Source organism: Pinus tabuliformis, chromosome 7, assembly GCF_031772625.1.
Source record: "Pinus tabuliformis cultivar Carrire ecotype Pingquan chromosome 7, CPIR1, whole genome shotgun sequence".
Lineage (NCBI taxonomy): Eukaryota > Viridiplantae > Streptophyta > Pinopsida > Pinales > Pinaceae > Pinus > Pinus tabuliformis.
Window position 1 is genome coordinate 2,039,634,619 of NC_142293.1, and position 22,141 is coordinate 2,039,656,759.

Below are 22,141 nucleotides of genomic sequence, written 5' to 3' on the forward strand. Positions count from 1 at the left end.
CTAGTACCTCAAACTATCATGTACAAGCTCCTAATGAGGAAGAAAGAATTGAACTGTTTCAGGTGAGGGTGATTTCAAAACATACTAAAATTGACACACTTTTTGATAGTGGGTCACAAGCAAACCTTATATCAGAGGACTTGGTCAAGCAGCTTAAACTTGAGACCGTTCCACATCCGAAGCCATATCCACTTGGATGGATTTGCAAGGATGCAAATTTACAAGTTTCAAGAAATTGCACATTGCGCTTTGCAATTACTGCACATTTTATTGACACAGTTGAACTTGATGTGGTACCTTTTGATATAGCAGGAATTGTTTTGCGAATTCCTTACTTGTTTGACAAGAAAGCTATATTTCATCGCCATGAAAACAAATATCATCTTTTCAAAGATGGCAAGGAGTTCATTGTTAGAGCTCATCGCAAGAAGACAAATATAGCGATGGTGAATGCAGGACAGGTAAAAAGGTTGGTCAATTCAAGTAATAATTTTGTTCTTCTTATGATTAAGCCCAAGGTTGATGTGAATCATGAGTCATTTGACAATTGTGATCCAAAACTTAAGTCAGAATTGTATGATGTAGTTGATGCATATCATGAGATGTTTCAGGAGCCAATAGGTTTGCCTCCTAAGAGGGAGATTCATCATGAAATCCATTTGCATCCAGATTGTCCTCTTCAAAACATAGGCATGTACCGCAAGTCTATTATGGAGAATGCTGAAATAAAGAAGCAAATCAAGGACTTGTTGGACAAGGGTTCATAAGGCCAAGTAGTTCGCCATGTGGGTCACTGATTATATTAATTCCAAAGAAAGATGGCACTTGGCGTATGTGTGTTGATTTCAGGACCTTGAACAAGATAACGGTAAATAATTGTTACCCACTCCCAAGGATAGATTATTTGCTAGACGAGCTGAAAGATGCTCGATATTTCACTAAGCTAGACTTGCGCAGTGGATATCATCAAGTAAGAATTGAAGAAAGTGACATTTGGAAGACAACCTTTAAAACCAAACAAGGACTCTTTGAGTGGCTTGTGATGCCGTTTGGTTCGTGCAATGCACCTACAACTTTCATGCGGGTAATGGATGATGTCTTGCGTCCTTTTCTTGATGATTTCGTTATTGTCTACTTAGATGACATCTTAATTTTCAGCAAGTCTAGAGAATATCATGTCATGCATGTTAAGAAACTACTTGATGTTTTGAAGAAGAATAAATTATTTCTTAAAATGTCAAAGTGTGAATTTGGAAAGACTACTTTGGTTTATTTGGGACACATAGTAGGAGGAGGTGCTTTGAGAATTGATCCTACTAATATTGAGGCTATTGTGAAGTGGCCTACTCCCAAATCCATAACAGAGGTAAGAAGTTTTTTGGGTGCATCTCAATATTGGAGGAAGTTCATCTCTAACTTCTCTTATGTACCAGCTCCTATGCATGCAGTCACAAGTGTGAAGCATGCTTTCCAATGGGGAGGAAAGCAACAAAAAGCTTTCGAATCTTTGAAAGAGAAGATTAGTTCAGCTCCGGTCCTTGCATTACCAGATTTGAGACAGCCATTTGAGATACAAACCGATGCTAGTGATTATTCCATGGGTGCAGTTCTTCTACAACATGGTAAGCCTATTGCTTTTCATTCTGAAACTTTTAATGGTGCTGTTGTAAATTATCCTACATATGATAAGGAGTTGTATGCATTGGTACAAAGCATCAAAAAGTGGAAACATTATTTGATGGGCAAAGAAATTGTTATCCATACCGACCATCAGCCCTTACAGTACTTGCAATCACAAAGCAAGTTACAACAGTCACGACACTTCAGATGGATGGGCTTCTTGCAACAGTTCCATTTGGTAATAAGGTACAAGAAAGGTACTTTGAATAAAGTTGTTGATATTCTTTCAAGGCCTATTATTGGTGTTGTTACTTTACTTAAGAATGATTCCATTGTACATGATAGTTACATAGAACAATATGCATCTGATGATGACTTTAAAGATGTGTATGCTAACTTGAGTAAAGGGAATCATGTAGAGGGAAATGACTATCACATGCATAAAAATTTGTTGTTTCATTTGGGCAAGTTGTGTATACCACAGGGGGAGAGAATAAATGTCATAAGAGAAGCTCATTCTTCTCTTATTGCTGGCCATTTTGGGGTAAGCAAAACAGTTGCACATCTACAGAGGTATTGCTATTGGCCTCGCATGGTAGATTATGTTTCAAGGTTCATAAGAGGATGTTCATTATGTCCTACAAGCAAGCCTAGTAATAGGAAGCTTGGTTTGTATACTCCTTTTCCGGTACCTTTTAGACCATGGGAGAGCATCTCTTTGGATTTTGTAGGAGGTTTGCCAAAATCTAGAAAGCAACATGATTATTTATATGTAGTAGTTGATCGTTTCAGCAAAATGTGTATACGTATGCCTTGTAAGAAAACTATAACTGCTGAACAAACTGCTGAATTATTTTTTCATCATGTATGGATTCACTTTGTTTTGACTACTTCCATTATTAGTGACAGGGATTCCAGATTTGTGGGGAATTTTTGGTCCAACCTATGGGAGATGATGGACACAAAGTTGAAAAAAGTACTGCTTTCCATCCGCAAGTAGATGGACAAACAGAAGTTGTGAACAGAACCATTGTGCACCTCTTGAGAGGATATTGCAGCAAGCATCCCAAGCTGTGGGATGAACATTTGCACTACATACAGCATGCTTAAAATCATGCCAAGCACTCTTCCACAAACACCTCACCGTTTGAAGCTTGTTTTGGTTACTTTCCAAAATCACCTCTTGATTTCATTCTTGAGAAAGATGTTGCCATTGAGGGACATAGTGATATTGACAAAGCTCATTCATTCATTGAAAGAATTCAGAAAATACATCAGAAAATTCAAGTACAGCTTGAGAAGAGTCAAGGAAAGTACAAGGAAAGACACGACAAGCATAGAGTCGATCACAAGTTTCAAGAAGGGGATGAGGTATGCTTGTACATTAGTAAGGAAAGGATGCAAGGAGAAGGTAAAAATCTAAAGCCTATTCGTTATGGTCCATTCAAAATGCTCAAGAAGGCTGGAAATAATGCTTTTCAATTAGATTTGCCTTCCTACATGCAAATGTATTCTGTTGTCAATGTGGAGAACTTACGTTTGTATGAACCTCCTTTGATTTCTGATCATGAAAGTGTTGTTCAGCTAACATCTATAGAAGATTTCTCGCCAGAATTCTTAGATGAGCTGAAAGAAGATACAATCCTTGACAGAAGGACATGCACTTCAAGGAGGGGCAGTGTAGATTATGTTCAGGTTGGTTTCAAAGGAAGCAAATCGAACAAGGGAAAGTGGATGGAGGTGGAAAGAGTGAGGGAGTTGTAACCTCACCTCTTTAACAGGTAGTTGAAGGCTTTTGGGGTCCAAAAGCTTCCCAATGGGGAGGCGTGATCAGGTGCTCATGTCCTAAGTGTCGTAAAATGCTCAAAATTTAAAATGCTCAGAATTGGTTCAAAGTTGATCAACTGGAAAGTGCTCATCCTCCTGATTCTGGTGCTATGAACGGTTCGAAAAACGGTCGCCGTATGAGAAAGTTATGGAAAAAAGAAGAATTTCTCAATAACATTGAAAATTTGAATTTTTCAAAAAAAAATTAAAAAAGAATATTCCATAGAATATTCCAAGGAATATTCCTTTTCGGCAACCAATAATAGGTTGCCATGTGGCAGGCCCAGAGGCCTCCATGTGGCCCTAGGTGACGTCAGCTTATATGTATGGGCGCATATTATAAAAGTTTGGTAGCGGTGAGGTTCGATCCCATGACCTATGGGACAACAATGCTACGCCTTACCATTACACCACGACAGCGGATCTTGTTTAGTGGGCCAGTGAACTTCAAATTGAAGTTTGATTTAAGTTTGGAGGGGCACCGAAGGGGGCCAGCCCCATACCATGTGACCACAGCCCAAAACCATGGGCCAAACCTTTAACTGCCGGGCACAAAATCCGAGGTAAACCGCCAAACATTCATATGTATTTATTGTAACTGCAGTAAAGTTGGTGGGAATAATGGCGAAGCACCAAATTTGGGTGGACCCACCATATTTGGCGGGCCTAACTGGCTCCAACTATAGTTAGCTGGAGTTTTTCTAGGGGCAGATTGGAGAAACTTTAATTGGCCGTAACTTTGGCTAGGAAAGGCGGTTTTGGACGATTTTTTTTTTTATATTTTGGGTATTTTCGACCTTCTGAAGCCATTTGTGTAGGTCTTACAGCCATCTGAGGTCATTTTCAGAGGTTTTGGAGCCGTGGAAGTTCTAAGAGCCACTAGGGCCCAGTATTGGGAAGACTGTATAGGGTTGCAGGTATCCATTGGAGGTGAACCAGTAGTCAATCCTAAAGGATTCAAGTGTTCTGAATCTGTTGTTACCATCTATTCCACCTGTAGATGCTTCTATTCAGCTATATATTCAGTTTGAGCATTTAATTAAAACAAGAACAGGCCCATTTGGGAGCTTTGGACTCAGAAGACGTAGCCTAGGAGGGGTGAACTGCTTTATGAACTTCTTTTGCATCTGTGGTTGATTTATTTTGCAGAAAAAATTCATTTTAGTGTGTTAAACAGTAAAAGGAAATAAATCTACTATGCTTAAATGGGTCATGAACAGCTGATAATTTCATTTGTTTTCTTTCTGCAAGACATGGACATCTTTTAAATATGTATATATCTGAATTGAATACCTTGCAAACCATTTACAAGTAGTTTCAAATTCAGATTAGCTATAATATTCGCAAGTTCACATTCTTTATGTTCTCTTATGTGTTATTTTACTACTAACATCAAATCTTTATATTATCATGAGCAATAATTTTGCAAATCCTTTTTGGTTTACCAATTCTTTGTTTACTAATTCAGATTCATGTTCTAAATCTAGTGTATAAAATTAGGTTGCTCAAATTTGTTTAAAGCACTAAGAACCGCCATATGTACTATGTTTATATAGAGTAGAAGCACACTATTTATTTTACTCTTATTACTTCTCACAAGAAGTACATTTGTCAGATCTCAATTCATTTTTCAAATTGGAAAGGTTCATGTTTGTGAGATGTTACTTGCAAAACCTCATCTGTATCTGCACAAACATGTACATTAAGGTACATCTTTAAGCTTAAAATTTTTACACATTAGTATTGAAGTGAATTGTTGAGAAGGTGCTCATAAGCTTAACAATGTCTTTCTACTATCAACTGAGAAGCTCCATGAATTTCTTCTAGATTTCCATTATGTACGTACACTAGATGTACTTTTGGTGCCAGTCCATTGACCTTCTTATCATATCATTATGAATGTATGATGTCTTTTTTAATATGTATATAGTATGTTGCATTACACTTATGCACACATTTGACAATCTCATCACTTACTTTAGGTCAAATTTTCATTTTCATATGTAAGTTACTATATTGCTTTACTCAATTAGAATACCATAGGTTCCAACCTATGCATGTTAAATTATCTATACATCATTTCCTCATAAGGTTTTGTTTCCATACTTAATGTGTAATTGGAATACTTTCTTATTAGAATGATTCATCCATCGGCAAACCATATGCAATGTGCGTTACATCATTACGTGCATTTGCACTGATTAACACAACAACACTAAATTCAAAGACAATTTTACAATTCCTAGTCTTATATTACATAGAGAGACCTATCTTTCATACCTCATCCTTTCTTAGGATATTTTAAGCATCGCTTTATTTTCTTAATTAGAACCCTTATAACTCATAATTGGATTTTGATATGGGTATAATAAAATGATGACTTTGTTAACACCCAGGTTGTTCCCTATGACTCCCAAGGGAATACGGCCGGGGTAACCACTAACCAATCTTTAGATTACAGTTTCTAGCCAAACTGAAATCAGAGAGGGCTCTCTCTTTATGATGTGTCTCTGTCTTGATAGTATTTTGGGCTAGCTATGTTGTTCAGACCTTTGTTTTGTGTTTGGTTGGATAATGTTTCAGTCAAGATATATGTGCTCTCATTAGAATGTTATATGTCATTGGGCAATGGAGTCAGAGGTCCTTTAACTGTTTTGAGGTGCTGTGTGATGTTGTAGTGATGCTGCAGAGCAAGTTTAGTGTCTGAGAAATAAACTTTCATAAAGTGATTGGGTGGGTTGTGTCCAGTTTATGCAAGGCGATTAAGAATCTTACAGTAAACTGCTAGAGAAAGACAGTGAGAATATTGACCTAGGAGCATTTGAGAATTTCTAGGTAATATTGATACATATAGAATTAACAGCTACATGAGAAATTAAGAATTCATGTTCATGGTTAATTCTGCAGACAAACATTCACAGCAGTAAAAATTGAGTACAAGTTGTAGTAAACAAATCTTGCACTATTCTTTTTCTTTATTGCTAGTTTAGTGTAACATGAATATGATTTGATAAACATAAGAAAGACAAGAATAGAGATTAAGGAAAAAACTTGTTATTTCATCAGACAGCACAGGAATTCTGCATCAACAAATGAATCATCAGCAAGACACCATAGTTCCAGGAAATCACTGAGCTGATCTAGCATTCTGTATTAAACAATTCTGAAATACAGTCTACATGCCTCAGAGTGAAAAATTACCAACCCCTTATGCGTTACTAAGGGGAGTATATATACAAAGTTTACATAAGAAAATATCTGAATGGAGAGTGAATGCTTCATTAATAGCATGCCAACCGCTAGAGTGTAGCAGCTGAGAAAGTTAATGCTGTAATAACTTTTGTTGCCTTAGCTGTCAAAAAATGGTCAGAGCCTATTGTCTTGGTGGCAGTTAGAGTCGGCTGAGGGTACGCTGTCAAAATTTGTGCATTTCTTTTACCTTTTGGGCTAGCCGTCGTTGTCTATGTGTTGAGTCACATTTCAGCTGCTTTTAATGCTGACTTTATTATGTTGTTTGTCTTGTAGTGACCTGGAGCTGGCAGTGACCGAACAACTCAAGCTACCGTGGCAGAATTTGAAGCATTGCTTGCCACCAATCCTCTTTGGGCATTTGATGCCTCCTAATCTTTATCAAGGTCTCATTGGCCTCTGTATATCTGTAGAAATTAGGAGGAGTCTCAAAAAGATGACTCACTTCATTCTCAATAAAGAACAGGCCTTCCAATTTTTCATACAAGCTCTGTCCTGAGGGAGGTCCTGTTTGTTCAGATGTACTGCCAGATGCAGTAATCTGATTCTCAATGTATGTTGCCATTATGTTGGCAAATTGATCCCAGGAGACTAGTTTTCCTGCACCAGTTAGGAGGCTGGGCAGGCCTTTTGCTTGCAGCACTGCCAACTTAACTTTGAATTCCTCCACATCTGCTGTGATCTCATAGCACTTCCTCTCCACAGTTTGCACACAGCTCCTGAGAGTTAGCACTTTCTTGGCAGTGAGGATAGCCTCTGTTCTGTTGGAAATTCCTATGGCTGACAGTTCCTCCTTTTCCTGCCTGTTCAAGAAGTCTATCATTCTGTTGGCCTGCTCTGGTCTGTTTTGCAGCAGTGTTTTGGCCTTATTAATTTCTATTTGTGCTTGGCCCAACAAGTCCATCTGTTCATGCATTGTTTTATTGATCTCCATTGTTGAGTGATGGATTGACCTATTTTGGCCCATAGAATCCTTTTTATGTCTGCCATGGCTGTTTCTAGATTCATCTCTTTTTCTAAGGCATTTATCTCTTTGCCCTGTTCAACCACAGTAACCTTCAACTTGTCATACTTGGCATCCAGTTCTGCCAATTTTTCCTTGGCCTTATTTATTTCATTGGCCTGGAGCTCCATTTCTTTGATGGCCCTGGTCAATTCCTCTACACTTTTGCTGGCTTCTAGAGCTGTTGTTGTTCCTGTTGCTTCTGTTGTGGGGGGCACTGCTGCCCCTGAGGTTGCTGTTGTTGTGGAAGTAGTTGGAGGAGCTTGGGAAGTGGATTCTCCCTATTTATCTTGTAGTGCTCCTTCCAGCTCTTTCTCAAACTCCCTGATCCTCTGGTCTTGCTGCATTAGGAGGTCTAGTTGGTCCTCAGCCTGTTTTTTCTTTTGAAGTTCTGCTGTTTGAGAGTGCTCTGTGGGCTGCAGCTTCAATCTTTTCTTCAATGCATTGAGGTCATCATCTTTCTTCTTCATAAGGGCCTTCACACCCTTTGGATCACTAGGATCATGTCCTAGATCAATGATGATCTCCTCCAAAGACTTTATTCTATTGTCTTTGGCCAGAGAGGACATCCTCTCAAAGTCCAACTGTGTATTGGTGTTTTTCAGGGACTCTTTCAGCTCATGTGCCATGGTGGCCTTCTCCACCAAGGTTGCATAGACCATCTCCCCAGCTTGCTTATGGAGTTCAATCTGTTCCATGGGATGTATATCTCTGGCTAGGACCTCCACCCTTGTCTTCACAAAATCTGCAGCTGACTTAGGCTGCGGCCCTTTGGGTTTAAAGTGGCTGAGGAGCAATTTTTCCTCCTGAATGTCATATACCGACATTAGCCTTTCTTGTTGGGTTGGTGTTGCATCTATGAATTGCTTGTAGACCTCAGCCCTTAGCAGCTCATTCTGAGCTTTTATTTGTTTGAAAGAAGCCTTAGTGCTCTTGGGCTTCTTGCTCTACTGGGAAGAGGAGGACACCTCTAAGCCCAGCTGCAATCCTTGCTCCTGCTGAAAGGAGCTTGTTCCTGTGCGCTAGCTGTCCTCCTTGTTTTTCCTTGAGCTGTCAAGGAATTCTTCAGTGATGTCTTCCACCTCTGGGGAGTCTAGCCTTTGCCTTTTGGCTTCTGTTTGCTGGGAGGATCCACTAAGAGGAGTGGACTCTTCTCTATCTCTTTTTGTACCCCTTTCCTCATGTGCTGGGGTCTGCAGGGGCAGTCAATTGCTCAGTTTGAGGTGGTGGTGTTTGCATTATTGGAGCTGCTGGCAGCCCAGTTTGTGGCAGGACAGTTTGCCCTTGTTGTTGTTCTGGCTGCTGCTTTGCTTGCTGCCCTGTTTGCTGCTCTGTTTGCTGCTCTGTTTCAGGGGCAGGCGTTTCTTTCACTGTTTCCTCCTCTGCACCCATTATGCCTTTGCCTTTGTCTGTCACCGGTGCTGATGTAGAGGGTGCCTGTGGTGCAGTCCTTGTGGCCGAGGTCCCTTCTCCTGCTGAGTGAGGCCGTTTGAGGGGTACCTGCTACATAGAGTCTACGTCAAAGGTCTTTTCAAGCTCCACCATATTCTTAAGCATTATTTCTTCTTCAGTTAGCTTTTCAACTAAAGTACCCTGTAGCCATTCTTGCTAGTTGGCATATTTCTCAATATGTGGGTATTGAAAATGCCTATAAACTAGAAGTCTGTATTTGGTTCTTCTTGCAGCGATGACACCCTCAGGGTCATAAGGGACCCACCGGAAACTGTATGACAGTTTATATTTGTCCTTGAGGATGAGGTCAACATCTTCCCATCCTTCTTTTTTATTCATGATGAATGGGCCCAACTGGTGTTTGAACTTGAGGTGAGCCTTCTTCCTGGAGCTGTGGAAATGGGTGAGGTCAGACTGAATCAATTGCCTATAACATTCCAAGGCAAATATCCTCATGGGCACATACTTTGGGAGTCTGAAAGGACAGAGCTCACAGCCATAGACCCTGATGACTGTGTGTTCCTCATATAGGTACCAATCACCTATTTTACATTTTTTAGAGAGCTGCAGAGCCTTCTGTATCTCTGTTGACATTCTGGGAGGAGGGGACCTCATTAATAAGCAAGAGACCGGATACACAAATTGGTCAACAAACTCACAATAGGAATAGGGCGAGTTTGTGACATTGTGATAGACAGAGGTCCAGAAGATGACAGATCTTCTTTACCCTCTATAATCCAGATTTCTGATATAGCATGGAAAATCCTCAGACTGATAATACATGAAGAGATGATAAATATAGGCTGAGTACTTGAAGACACCCTGCCTGTCCACTTTTCTCAGCTGATCATGAATCTTATTGGCAATGAACTTTGCAAAGTTGTATTTGCGGGCAGGGGGTTGGCCTGGGCTGTAAACAGCCAGCAATACTAGCATGGTTTGATCCACATGCTCACTGGTGATGTACCCCAGCACATAAGCAATCATTTCCAGGAGTAATCTACCTACTTTAGTGAAGTGGACATTTAAATAAGGAGGTGGCCCTGTAGGCTGGCACTCAGGTCTCATGAATGTCCTGGTGACCCTTTGAATCTCCTCACTGGTCATTTTGGTACCAGTGTCCAGCAGATAGTTCATAGAGAATGGGAACAACAACTCTGTCTGGTCAAAATGCAGCATTTTGTTGATGGTCTCAGGATTAATGTAGAAAAGGACCCTCCCAGATGGGGTGCTGATGGCCCTGTGGTGCACATCATAGTTCTCAGCACATAGGCGAATGATTTCAGGAAACACATTTACAGAGGGGAGACAATAGTATGGCAGGTTTGATTCCCAGATGCCATATGTGTCATGACCCATCAGATAGTCCTCTCTCAGTTGTCTGAAGGTTTGCAAAAAATATTTGTCTCCCACATAGTCTTCAATAAGGTAGTCCTGGTCAGCAAGACATAAAGACTGCAGGTCTTTATTGGGTGGATTCAATGGAGCAACACTGAGAGATGTGGGTACAGGGGAAACCATTGTATGGTTTGATTTGGAGTGATATGAGTGCACTGGTTTGCAAAGCTTTTAAGAGCTTCAGTGTTAGGCCAACTATGGACTAAGTCTGAAATGCCTTTTATAGTCAAAAACAGGCTTGTTTCTGCAGTCTTGGTAGGTTCACAGAGATTTTGAATTGCTAGGGGTGAATTGCAGAGGATATGAGGTTTTCTTTAGTGAAAAAAATTTGATGTTGGTCTACACCCGGAAAAAGGGAACAATGTCGAGCACCTTGAAGATAATTTCACAGTTTTGGCCCACGAATTGCATGTTTCAATGCTGAATTTGTGGTTCTGGGGGCAAGCAGGTTAGCTTGGCTTACTTAAGGTAGTAGGTGTAGAGTTTATGTGGGATTCAACAGGTATTTTTATGGTAATTTACAGAGAAATGGTATGCATGGGCCAAACAGAGGAATTACGGTGAATACCTGGATGAAATGCTTGAAAAGCCTGCGGGCCGAACTCTGGAGGTCGAATTGATGAATTGGATCGGTTGGAATTTGAATTTGGAGGTCTGGAGGTGCTTTGGTAGCTGCAATGGCTATCTATTCCTTTGCGCGAAAATGACATAAAAACTGCCCAAAACATGACTTTAACGACAAAATTTGGAAAAAATGGGTAATTTGCGCCTTTCCGCCGCTGACGGCAGCATGACGTCATGGCGGGCCCGGGTATGGAGGATGACGTGGCTGCTGAGGTGTAGGCCAGGCTGGCAGGACACGATGGCGGGTGGATAAGGTGGCAGGGTTACGTGGAGGACCATATGGCGCGGGGGCGGGGGAGGGTGCTACGTCATGCTGACGTATTGACGACGTAAGGGAAGGCGGTAAGGGGATCGTGGTAAGCGGGTTCCTCGCACCACCTTTGGGCAAAGGCGGTATCGGGGAGGGGGGCTCCGAACAACCCCACCACCTGCCACGCGTCCCTTGTACAGGGCGAAAAACCACTTTCCCCGGACGCTAAAGGTCGGCAGGTCGGGGAGCGAAAATTACCGCCCACCGTTAGATCTGGGCGGCGGAGATCGGACGGCTGGCGGGTCCTCCGACACATCGTGCAGGTTGGGGGGGTCTCGCTAGCCTATTAATATATTCAATTAAATATTTTCGGGCGAAGAACCTTAGGGTTGAGGGTTTTTGCATGCGTTTTTGGGATTTTTTGGTTTTTCAAGGGTTTTATAAGGGAAAAGAGGTTTTAGGAGTGGGTTTAGCAGGGGGAAAGGGGTTTTCTGTGTTTTTTGAGCAGAGGGAAGGTGAGGACTTAGGGGAAAGGTTGTTGCTCATAACCAGAGGTTAGAGCAGCCCCAAGATAGGGTTGACCACAGCCCCTGGTGGACTGAAGTCTCCCTAAACAACTTATTTAGCTATAGTGCCAAAGGCGGGGGGGATATTTATACCATGTTTGGGGTTTATACGCCATGGTGTTATAATAGTAGGGAAAGGGAAATTTAGGGGATTTAGATAATAGAAGTTAGGGGTTAATGTGAATAAGGAAAGTGAATGAGGAGTGATTTCATCAAGTGTATTTGAAAGTTACTTAGTTTTAGGGAGTAGATCAAAATGAAAAGATTTTTAGACAAGAAATGTGGCCTTTAAAGGAACAAGAACCACCATAAAACCTCAGATCTTTTCATCAATCTCCATAGATGAAGGGATGTTAGTAATAAGAGTGAAAGGGGAAATTTGGGAAGTTAGACATGTTTCCTTTCTTTGCTGCAACCTGATTGAGAAGAGGAGCTCCTCAACCATTGATTTTCCTTTGTGGACATTTCAGCACACATTTATTTGCAAGGAATGATATTTCTGCAACCCCAACTGCCTACCCATCTACTTGCCTAGCATTTTTTGTTTCTTCTTGGAGGGTGCACTTGGACTTGCAGAACCTTATTTGCCTTTTCTTTTCTTTGTCTTTTTCCTTTTGATTTTCTATCTACTGCTACCCTTATTGCTTCCAAGGTCCGAGATTATGCAGTTGGGAGCCTTACTTCTCTACCTAAGCTACTTGTCTGCCAAGATTAAACATTTTGGAAAGACTTCTTTCTCTATTCTACAACTGAAAATTTAAAACATGACATGATCCAGATTAGGTTGTTGGAGCACCCATCAAAATTTAGACAACATCAAGCTATATACACAGATTGTTTTCTCTTGGAAATATGTGATCTTTGCATGATCAAAGCAGAGCATATTTGGAACTTTTCATTGTCAATCATGAAATATGAAACCTATTGGTATAGGTGGCTAACAGTGGCTCCACATGGGGATGGTTTTTCATTTGAAAGACCAAGAACAGCAGGTCAAAATGCCTTGGCCCTTGACTGCTTTTACCAAACTTGAAGTATGTTGTTTTGAAATGCAAAATTGTGCTCTTCTTTCTTGGTAGATCTTTGAACCTATTTACCTTTTGCTGATAGTTAATAAAACTTGAGAAACTGCATTTTTACATCTTAACAGAAAATAATATATACATCTGGATATGTACAAGGGTAACTCAGGCTGCACTTATGGGTAGCAGTCAAAATAGTGCTTCAGCATCCTGCCATTCACAGGACCTTCATCCAAATCAGTTTCATTAAGACTTTTAAGGAAATAAGTGTTGTTTCCTTGTACTGCCTGGACAGCAAATGGTCCTCTCCAAAGGGAATCAAATTTTCCATGCTTTCCCTTATCCTCTCTTCTTGAATCCCACTTGAGGACTTTGTCACCAATGTTGAAATCTTCTGCTTTAGTTCTCCTATCAAAGGCCTTCTTTAATTTTTCTTGTAGAACTTGAACTCTGCTGAAAACTTGGTCTCTAGTTTGCTGTAAATATATTATTTGATTGATCCTTCTTTGCATATCATTTGGTTCAGCTTGCCTTTCCTGAAGAAGTTTCATGACAGGAACCCCTAGTGATGAAGGAAATTTGGCTTCTAATCCATAAACCAACTCATATGGGCTGGTCCCAATTGATCTTTTGGTTGTTAGTCTATCTGCCCATAAGGCATTAACCAGCTTCTTATGCCAATTCTTCTTGTTTTCTTCCAGCACCTTCTTTATGATGTTTACCAAGCTTTTATTTGATGATTCAGCAAGGCCATTTCCTTGGGGATAGTATGCAGTAGAATGGCCCAAGGTAATGTGAAATTTGTGGTAGAAATTCACCATCTTTTTGGATCTAAAAGCAGCAGCATTGTCTGTTATTATTTTGTCAGGGCAGCCAAATCTAGCCAATATGTTATTCTCCAAAAACTCAATAATTGTTGAATCATTTGCTTGTCTGCATGGAACAGCTTCAATCCACTTAGTGAAGTAGTATGTGGCTGTTAAGATCCATCTATGTTGGCCTGAGGATGAGGGATGAATTTCCCCAATGAAATACAAGCCCCATTGTTGAAAAGGTCCCTCTGTTGCAATAGGCCTTAAGGGAAGGGGCAGTAACTGTCTCTTTCCCTCAAATAATTGACATTTATGACATGAGATGGTGAATTTCTTGACATCAGAGAACATGGTGGGCCAGTAGTAACCAGCCCTTAGTATTTTATCCACAGTGGACTTCCAGTACAAGTTTCCACCACAGTCACCTGCATGAAATTCTTTTATAATATTGTCAGTTTCATTCTCAAATAGGCAGTTTAGTAGTATCCCTTCATGGTTTTTCCAAAATAAATTTCCATTCATAACACAGAATTTAGAAGCTTTCATTTTTAAGAACCTACATTTAGTTCTGGACAGTCCTAGGGGAGCACACAGGTTTTGCAATACATAACATATATCAGAATACCAAGGGGATTGTTCAAAGGCTACATTGATCTTTGGAGTCGCCAGCTCCAGTTCACTGTCCAGCTGGTTGATGTCTAAGGCTTGGAAATTTGCTTCTGTCATTAGTTTGGCCAAACCTTGCCCTTTTATCAGTTTTGTAGGTTTTATCTCAATGTCGAATTCCAAAATGTTGGCAATCCACTTTCCTCTTCTGCCCTCTAAATTTTCTTGGGTGAGAATGTCTTTAACAATGGGGCTTGGTACATAGGCTATAACATGTGAATAAAGGATGTAAATCCTAAAGTCTTTGATGGCCTTGACCAAAGCATAAGCTTGCTTCTCCATGATTTGATATTTTAGGGGAGCATCTCTAAGAGCTCTACTAAATAAAGCAATGGGTTTCTCATTTCCTTGGTCATCTTTCTGTAACAAAACAACAACAATAGTATGCTGGGAGGCAAAAGAGAAAATGATAAATTCTCTGTCAAATTGAGGATTGGTCAAGACTGGGGTTTGGGTAAGGGCCAGCTTTATACCTTCAAAGGTTTGATTTGCTTCAACTGTCCACTTTACCTTTGAATCCTTCTTTGTCATGTTATTTAGTAATCTGATTAGTTCTGCTAAGTTTGGGATAAACCTTCTCAAGAAATTGATTTTTCCCAAAAATCCTTGCAATTCTTTGATATTTCTTGGGTGGGGCATTTGTAAGATAGCTTGTATCCTGTCTGGATCAATCCTAATGCCATCTTTGGAAATGATGTGGCGCAATAGTTTACCTTCCTCTAAACCAAACAGGGATTTCTTGGGATTCAATGAAATTCCATATTTCCTACATGTCAGGAAAATCTGCCTTAGGTGTTTCAAATGTTCTTGGTCAGATTTTGAGAAGGGTGTGAGGTCATCCAAATAAATGACTAAAAAGTCATGAATCTCCTTTGCAAACGCAATATCCATTGCTCTTTGAAAAGTTGCCCCTGCATTTTTCAATCCAAAAGGCAGTTTTACATATTTTAAGGTTCCCCATGGGGTTGTAAATGCAGTTTTGTCTTGATCATCAGGGTGTACTAAGATTTGATTGAAACCTGAGAATCCATCAAGTAATGAGATCCTTGAGGATCCTACCACTCTTTGGATAATGTGATCCATCTTGGGTAAGGGATAGTTGTCTTTGAGGGATAGTTGATTCAAGTTCCTAAGATCCACACACAGCTTTATTTCACCAGTTTTCTTTCTTGTAGGGACTAAGTTTGAAATCCACTCAGAGAATCTAATTGGTGCTATGATGCTTGCCTTGAACATTTTCTGTACCTCTTGTTCCATTGTTGGGAGAAGCATAGGATTGATTCTCCTCAATTTTTGTTTAAAGGGTTTTTGATCAGGCTTGAGAGGGATAGTGTGTTGGATAACAGAGGTATCATAGGACTTTAGATCCTCATAACTCCATGCAAAGACATCCTGGAACTCTTTAAAGAGGTCAATGTATTTAGGCTTTTGATCAGGAGGTAAAGATGCAGACAATTTAATTATTTTGGGTTGTGCAACAGTCTCAATGTTGCATTATTCAATGGCAGAGTTAAGGGGCTGCATTTTTGGTTTTCTAGGGATTTCATTTGAGTCAAAGATATCCTCTAATGGAGTTAGGCCTGTTGGGAGAAAATTGTCCTTCAGTTCTATGATTTCAGCTTCAGCATTGGCCACTTCTTCACAACTGATTTGGTGAATTTGCTGAATGTTTTCCTTGTTGAAAATAGTTGGGTTTAGCATTTGTTTTGCTGTTTTGGGTGACATTGGGTGGTTATTCTGTTCAAACTGTATTTGTGATTGACTTGCTTTGTCAAGTATTTGTGATTGACTTGCTCTGTCAGTGTCAATATTTAATCCTGCAAATTCTTGTTGCAGGGTTAAAAAATTGTTTATTTGCATATCATCCTCAAATACTTGCCAATCTTTAACATTGTTTGGAATGGAGGGTCTATGTTTTATCTCAACTGTGAAACAATTTTTAGGTTCCAATGGTAATTTGCAAGTACTAGCAAATGTGGCCAAACTATGAGCATGCAAATTGTGGGTTCTAGGAATTTTAGTGATTTGGAATTCACAGAAAAAGTTTAGCATTTCAGCAACAGCAGACCTATAAGACCTTAGTCTTTTGTCATTGGTGACAAAATTTCCCTTCACTTGTTGGATAACTAAATCTGAATCTCCCATGATTGAAACCCTGGCAGCTTGTAAGAACTTTATTAACTTGAGGCCTAGTAAAAGAGCTTCATATTCTGCCATGTTATTAGTACATCTGAAGTTTAATCTATAGGCTCTGCCTTCTACATGACTGTTTTCTTTATTGTGTACCCAAACTCCACCTCCTGCCCCTAATTTGTTGACTGAGCCATCAAATTCAAGGAACCATAGAATATCTTGTTGTGAAGGAGATTTAATGATCTGTTCATGGGCTGGCAATGTAAGTTGAGGTTCTGGTTTTTCATCTGGCTTGTCTTCTAGGACAGACTCATCATTTGATTGAATATGCTTGGGAGCTAGAGCAGCAGCAGTGTCTAGTGATTGTTTGACTACTGTTTCATGGGTGGTAGTTCTTTCATTAGTGTCTTCCTCTTGCATAAGTATCTTGGTTTCACCATCGTTTTCTGAGAGAGTTGTGCTGTCATTGAAGAGAATGTATGAGTCTATGTCTGAATGGACAACATATATGGGAAAGTTTTGAGGCTTTTCTTCACTGCTGACCATGTATTTCATGATTGTTTCTCTGTATAGTCTTTTTGGTTGCCCAAAAACAGAGATGGTGGCATATGACATGTCTAATTGTAGGGAACCTTGGAGTTTAGCTCCCCATGATCTTGATAACAGCATCCCATACTTAGGTGGGATATCAGCAACTACTACATCCATTAGAATTGTTTTGTTTGGATATTGAAACAGAGACACACATAAATATTTTATGAGACCTAAACACTTGACTTGGCTGGAGTCAAAGGAAAATAGGTCCTTGTATGGTCTTGTTATATCTAGATTCAATCTCTCCATGACTGCTTTTGGCATGAGATTGTGAGAGGCACCTGAGTCAAACATTGCATTATGTAATATTTTATCATGAATATGTAAGCTGACATAAAAAGGTAATACCCCTGTGACTACTACTTTTCCATCCACTTCTGGGCCAAACAGTAATTCTGGGGTGTCATCCAACACATTGACATCATCTTTGATGCTGGTGAGTTGAAGGGACTTGATCTGTTGTTTATAACTGTCATGCTTGGCAAGTTCTGAGAGAGGAATTGCTATCTTTAGTTTGCCAATTTCAGTTTCTAGGTCAAAGGGTTTTTCAGATTGGGTCTTAGTGTTATGGATACCAGTCCTTTCCTTGTTCCCTAAATCTTCTTCTTGGTTCTTATCTTGATTTTGGGACTTTTCCTTTTTACTCATCTCTTGAGGAGTAGTATTTAAATTAGGGTGAGAGGATGAAGTAGCCATAGGCTACTGTTTTAAGGACAATGGTTCAATGATCTCTTCAATAATTACTTCTTCTGCATGTGAATTTGTTTTGTCATTAGGCTCTGTGACTATGGCTCCTTTAGGCTCCTGATTATCCTTTATCTTTTCAGGCTGATTTACATTCACAGTTCTTCTCCTTAGCTTGTATTGTTTATGGACTTCATAAACAGCAGTGTCATAGCCTTGTTTAAAGTCAAAGGATTCACCTGATTTAGTTTGGAACAGTTTGATTTCATCATCCTCGTGATCTTCTTGTGTTAAGAAAACTTGGATTTCACCATCTAGACCCATAAAATTAATTTGAGAATCTTCATTGGGTTCAGTTGATGTGGAAGTCTCTGCATAATTTTCTTGGAAAGGGGGCCTTATGTCTTGATCAGCACTAGGCTTGCCAATGCCTGGGTTTTGAGTTCTCCTAAAATTTGGATTCCTAGGAGGGTTGTTTTGTGGTGCTTCCCATGATGATTTTCTCTCAACCGATTCCACTCTATCACCCAATATTTTCATTCCATTGAGTATTGCATCCAGCTTTTGATCAAAAGCAGAGGGTTCTTCTTTGAAGGTTGTTCTCTTTTCCAACCTTGCTCTGTTTCTTTTCGCAATGAGGTTAGCTTCCACTGTGACAGCAACCTTTTGGGCCTCTGCAAGGGTTTGAGGGTCTCTCTCCTTTAACTGATATGCCATGTCAGGTTCAAAACCATCAGGGAATTTGTACAAAGCTAAATCAGGCGGGGGTCTTAAATTTTGTGGGATTGCATTATATACATTGTTGAATCTTGCACAATACTCCAAAACAGTCTCTTGGGGACCTCTTTTGATAGTGTCATATTCACCAAGTATGTGCAGAGGATCCTTCTTCTTCTCCCATCTGCTGGTAAAGGCTTGATAAAGCTCATCAGGAGTTGTGATGGAATTTGCATTCAGAGATCTAAACCAAGTCCTTACATCCCCAGTTAGGCTTTGAACAAACATCCTCATTCTCACACTGTCATCATCTATTTCATAGGTCTCAAAATGGTCTTTCATCCTTTTGGCATGCTGAACAGCTATCAAAGGGCCAGTGGAGTCAAAATATGAGATTTTAGTTTGGTAGTCTTGGGGTAGAGCTACAGCATTAGCTGGTATTTGCAAGGGTGCATATCTGTTAGCCATATTCACAAGGTTTGGGGTATTTACAAGAGCAGCTGGGATAAAAGGAACGGTGTGTACCACAGGGGTAATAGCTATGGCAACACCTAGAGTGTTAGTCAAAGAGATATGTGCAGTGGGTGAAGATGTGCCAGGAGGGCTTTGAGATGTGGATGGCGAACTGGGGGAGACAGGGGTAGAGCGAAATAGAACCTTAATAGGGGTTGGAACAGGTTCAGGTTGGGCTGTCTCAGGACTCAAATCAGTAGGATCTTCCTGCCTTTGCTGCTTTCTAATTATTCTAGGGATTATATTAGGATTTTCAAAAATAGCTGGTGGGTTTGGGTCAGGGTTTGACCTAGTGTGTCTGGTTTACCTTTTAGGAGCCAGTTTCTAAACTTCTTTTTGGTATTTTGCAGAAGGGGGCCAGCCCCATACCATGTGACCACAGCCCAAAACCGTGGGCCAAACCATTAACCTCCAGGCACAAAATCCGAGGTAAACCGCCAAACATTCATATGCATTTATTGTAACTGCAGTAAAGTTAGTGGGAATAATGGCACAGCACCAAATTTGGGTGGACCCACCATATTTGGCGGGCCTAACTGGCTCCAACTACAGTTAGCTGGAGTTTTTCTAGGGGCAGATTGGAGAAATTTTAATTGGCCATAACTTTGGCTAGGAAAGGCGGTTTTGGACGATTTTGTTTTTTTTTATTTTGGGTATTTTCGACCTTCTTAAGCCATTTGTGTAGGTCCTACAGCCATCTGAGGTCATTTTCAAAGGTTTTGGAGCTGTGGAAGTTCTAAGAGCCACTAGGGACCAGTATTGGGAAGACTGTATAGGGTTGCAGGTATCCATTGGAGGTGAACCAGTAGTCAATCCTGAAGGATTCAAGTGTTCTGAATCCGTTTTTACCATCTATTCCACCTGTAGATGCTTCTATTCAGCTATATTTTCAGTTTTAGCATTTAATTAAAACAAGAACAGGGCCATTTGGGAGCTTTGGACCCAGCAGACGTAACCCAGGAGGAGTGAACTGCTTTATCAACTTCTTTTGCATCTGTGGTTGATTTATTCTGCAGAAAAAATTCATTTTAGTGTGTTAAACAGTAAAAGGAAATAAATCCGCTATGCTTAAATGGGTCATGAACAACTGCGAATTTCATTTGTTTTCTTTCTGCAAGACATGGACATCTTTTAAATATGTATATATCTGAATTGAATACCTTGCAAACCATTTACAAGTAGTTTCAAATTCAGATCAGCTATAATATTCGCAAGTTCACAGTCTTTATGTTCTCTTATGTGTTATTTTACTACTAACATCAAATCTTTATATTATCATGAGCAATAATTTTGCAAATCCTTTTTGGTTTACCAATTCTTTGTTTACTAATTCAGAGTCATGTTCTAAATCTAGTGTATAAAATTAGGTTGCTCAAATTTGTCTAAAGCACTAAGAACCGCCATATGTACTATGTTTATATAGAGTAGAAGCACACTATTTATTTTACTCTTATTACTTCTCACAAGAAGTACATTTGTCAGATCTTAATTCATTTTTCAAATTGGAAAGGTTCATGTTTGTGAGATGTTACTTGCAAAACCTCATCTGTATCTGCACAAACATGTACATTAAGGTACACCTTTAAGCTGAAAAGTTTTACACATTAGTATTGAAGTGAATTGTTGAGAAGGTGCTCATAAGCTTAACACTGTCTTTCTACTATCAACTGAGAAGCTCCAGGAATTTCTTCTAGATTTCCATTATGTACGTACGCTAGATGTACTTTTGGTGTCAGTCCATTGACCTTCTTATCATATCATTATGAATGTATGATGTCTTTTTTAATATGTATATAGTATGTTGCATTACATTTATGCACACAATTGACAATCTCATCCCTTACTTTAGGTCAAATTTTCATTTGCATATCTAAGTTACGATATTGCTTTACTCAACTAGAATCCCATAGGTTCCAACCTATGCATGTTAAATTATCTATACATCATTTCCTAATAAGGTTTTGTTTCCACACTTAATGTGTAATTGGAATACTTTCTTATTAGAATGATTCATCCATCGGCCAACCATATCCAATGTGTGTTACATCATTACGTGCATTTCCACTGATTAACACAACAACACTAAATTGAAAGACAATTTTACAATTCCTAGTCTTATATTACATAGAGAGACCTATCTTTCATACCTCATCCTTTCTTAGGATATTTTAAGCATCGCTTTATTTTCTTAATTAGAACCCTTATAACTCATAATTGGATTTTGATATGGGTAGAATAAGATGATGACTTTGTTAACACCCAGGTTGTTCCTAATGACTCCCAAGGGAATACGACCGGGGTAACCACTAACCAATCTTTAGATTACAGTTTCTAGCCAAACTGAAATCAGAGAGGGCTCTCTCTTTATGATGTGTCTCTGTCTTGATAGTATTTTGGGCTAGCTATGTTGTTCAGACCTTTGTTTTGTGTTTGGTTGGATAATGTTTCAGTCAATATATATGTGCTCTCATTAGAATGTTATATGTCATTGGGAAATGGAGTCAGAGTTCCTTTAACTGTTTTGAGGTGTTGTGTGATGCTTTAGTGATGCTGCAGAGCAAGGTTAGTGTCTGAGAAATAAAATTTCATAAAGTGATTGGGTGGGTTGTGTCCAGTATATGCAAGGAAATTAAGAATCTTACAGTAAACTGCTAGAGAAAGACAGTGAGAATATTGACCTAGGAGCATTTGAGAATTTCTAGGTAATATTGATACATATAGAATTAACAGCTACATGAGCAATTAAGAATTCATGTTCATGGTTAATTCTGCAGACAAACATTCACAGCAGTAAAAATTGAGTACAAGTTGTAGTAAACAAATCCTGCACTATTCTTTTTCTTTACTGCTAGTTTAGTGTAACATGAATATGATTTGATAAACATAAGAAAGACAAGAACAGAGATTAAAGAAAAAACTTGTTATTTCATCAGACAGAACAGGAATTCTGCATCAACACATGAATCATCAGCAAGACACCATAGTTCCAGGAAATCACTGAGCTGACCTAG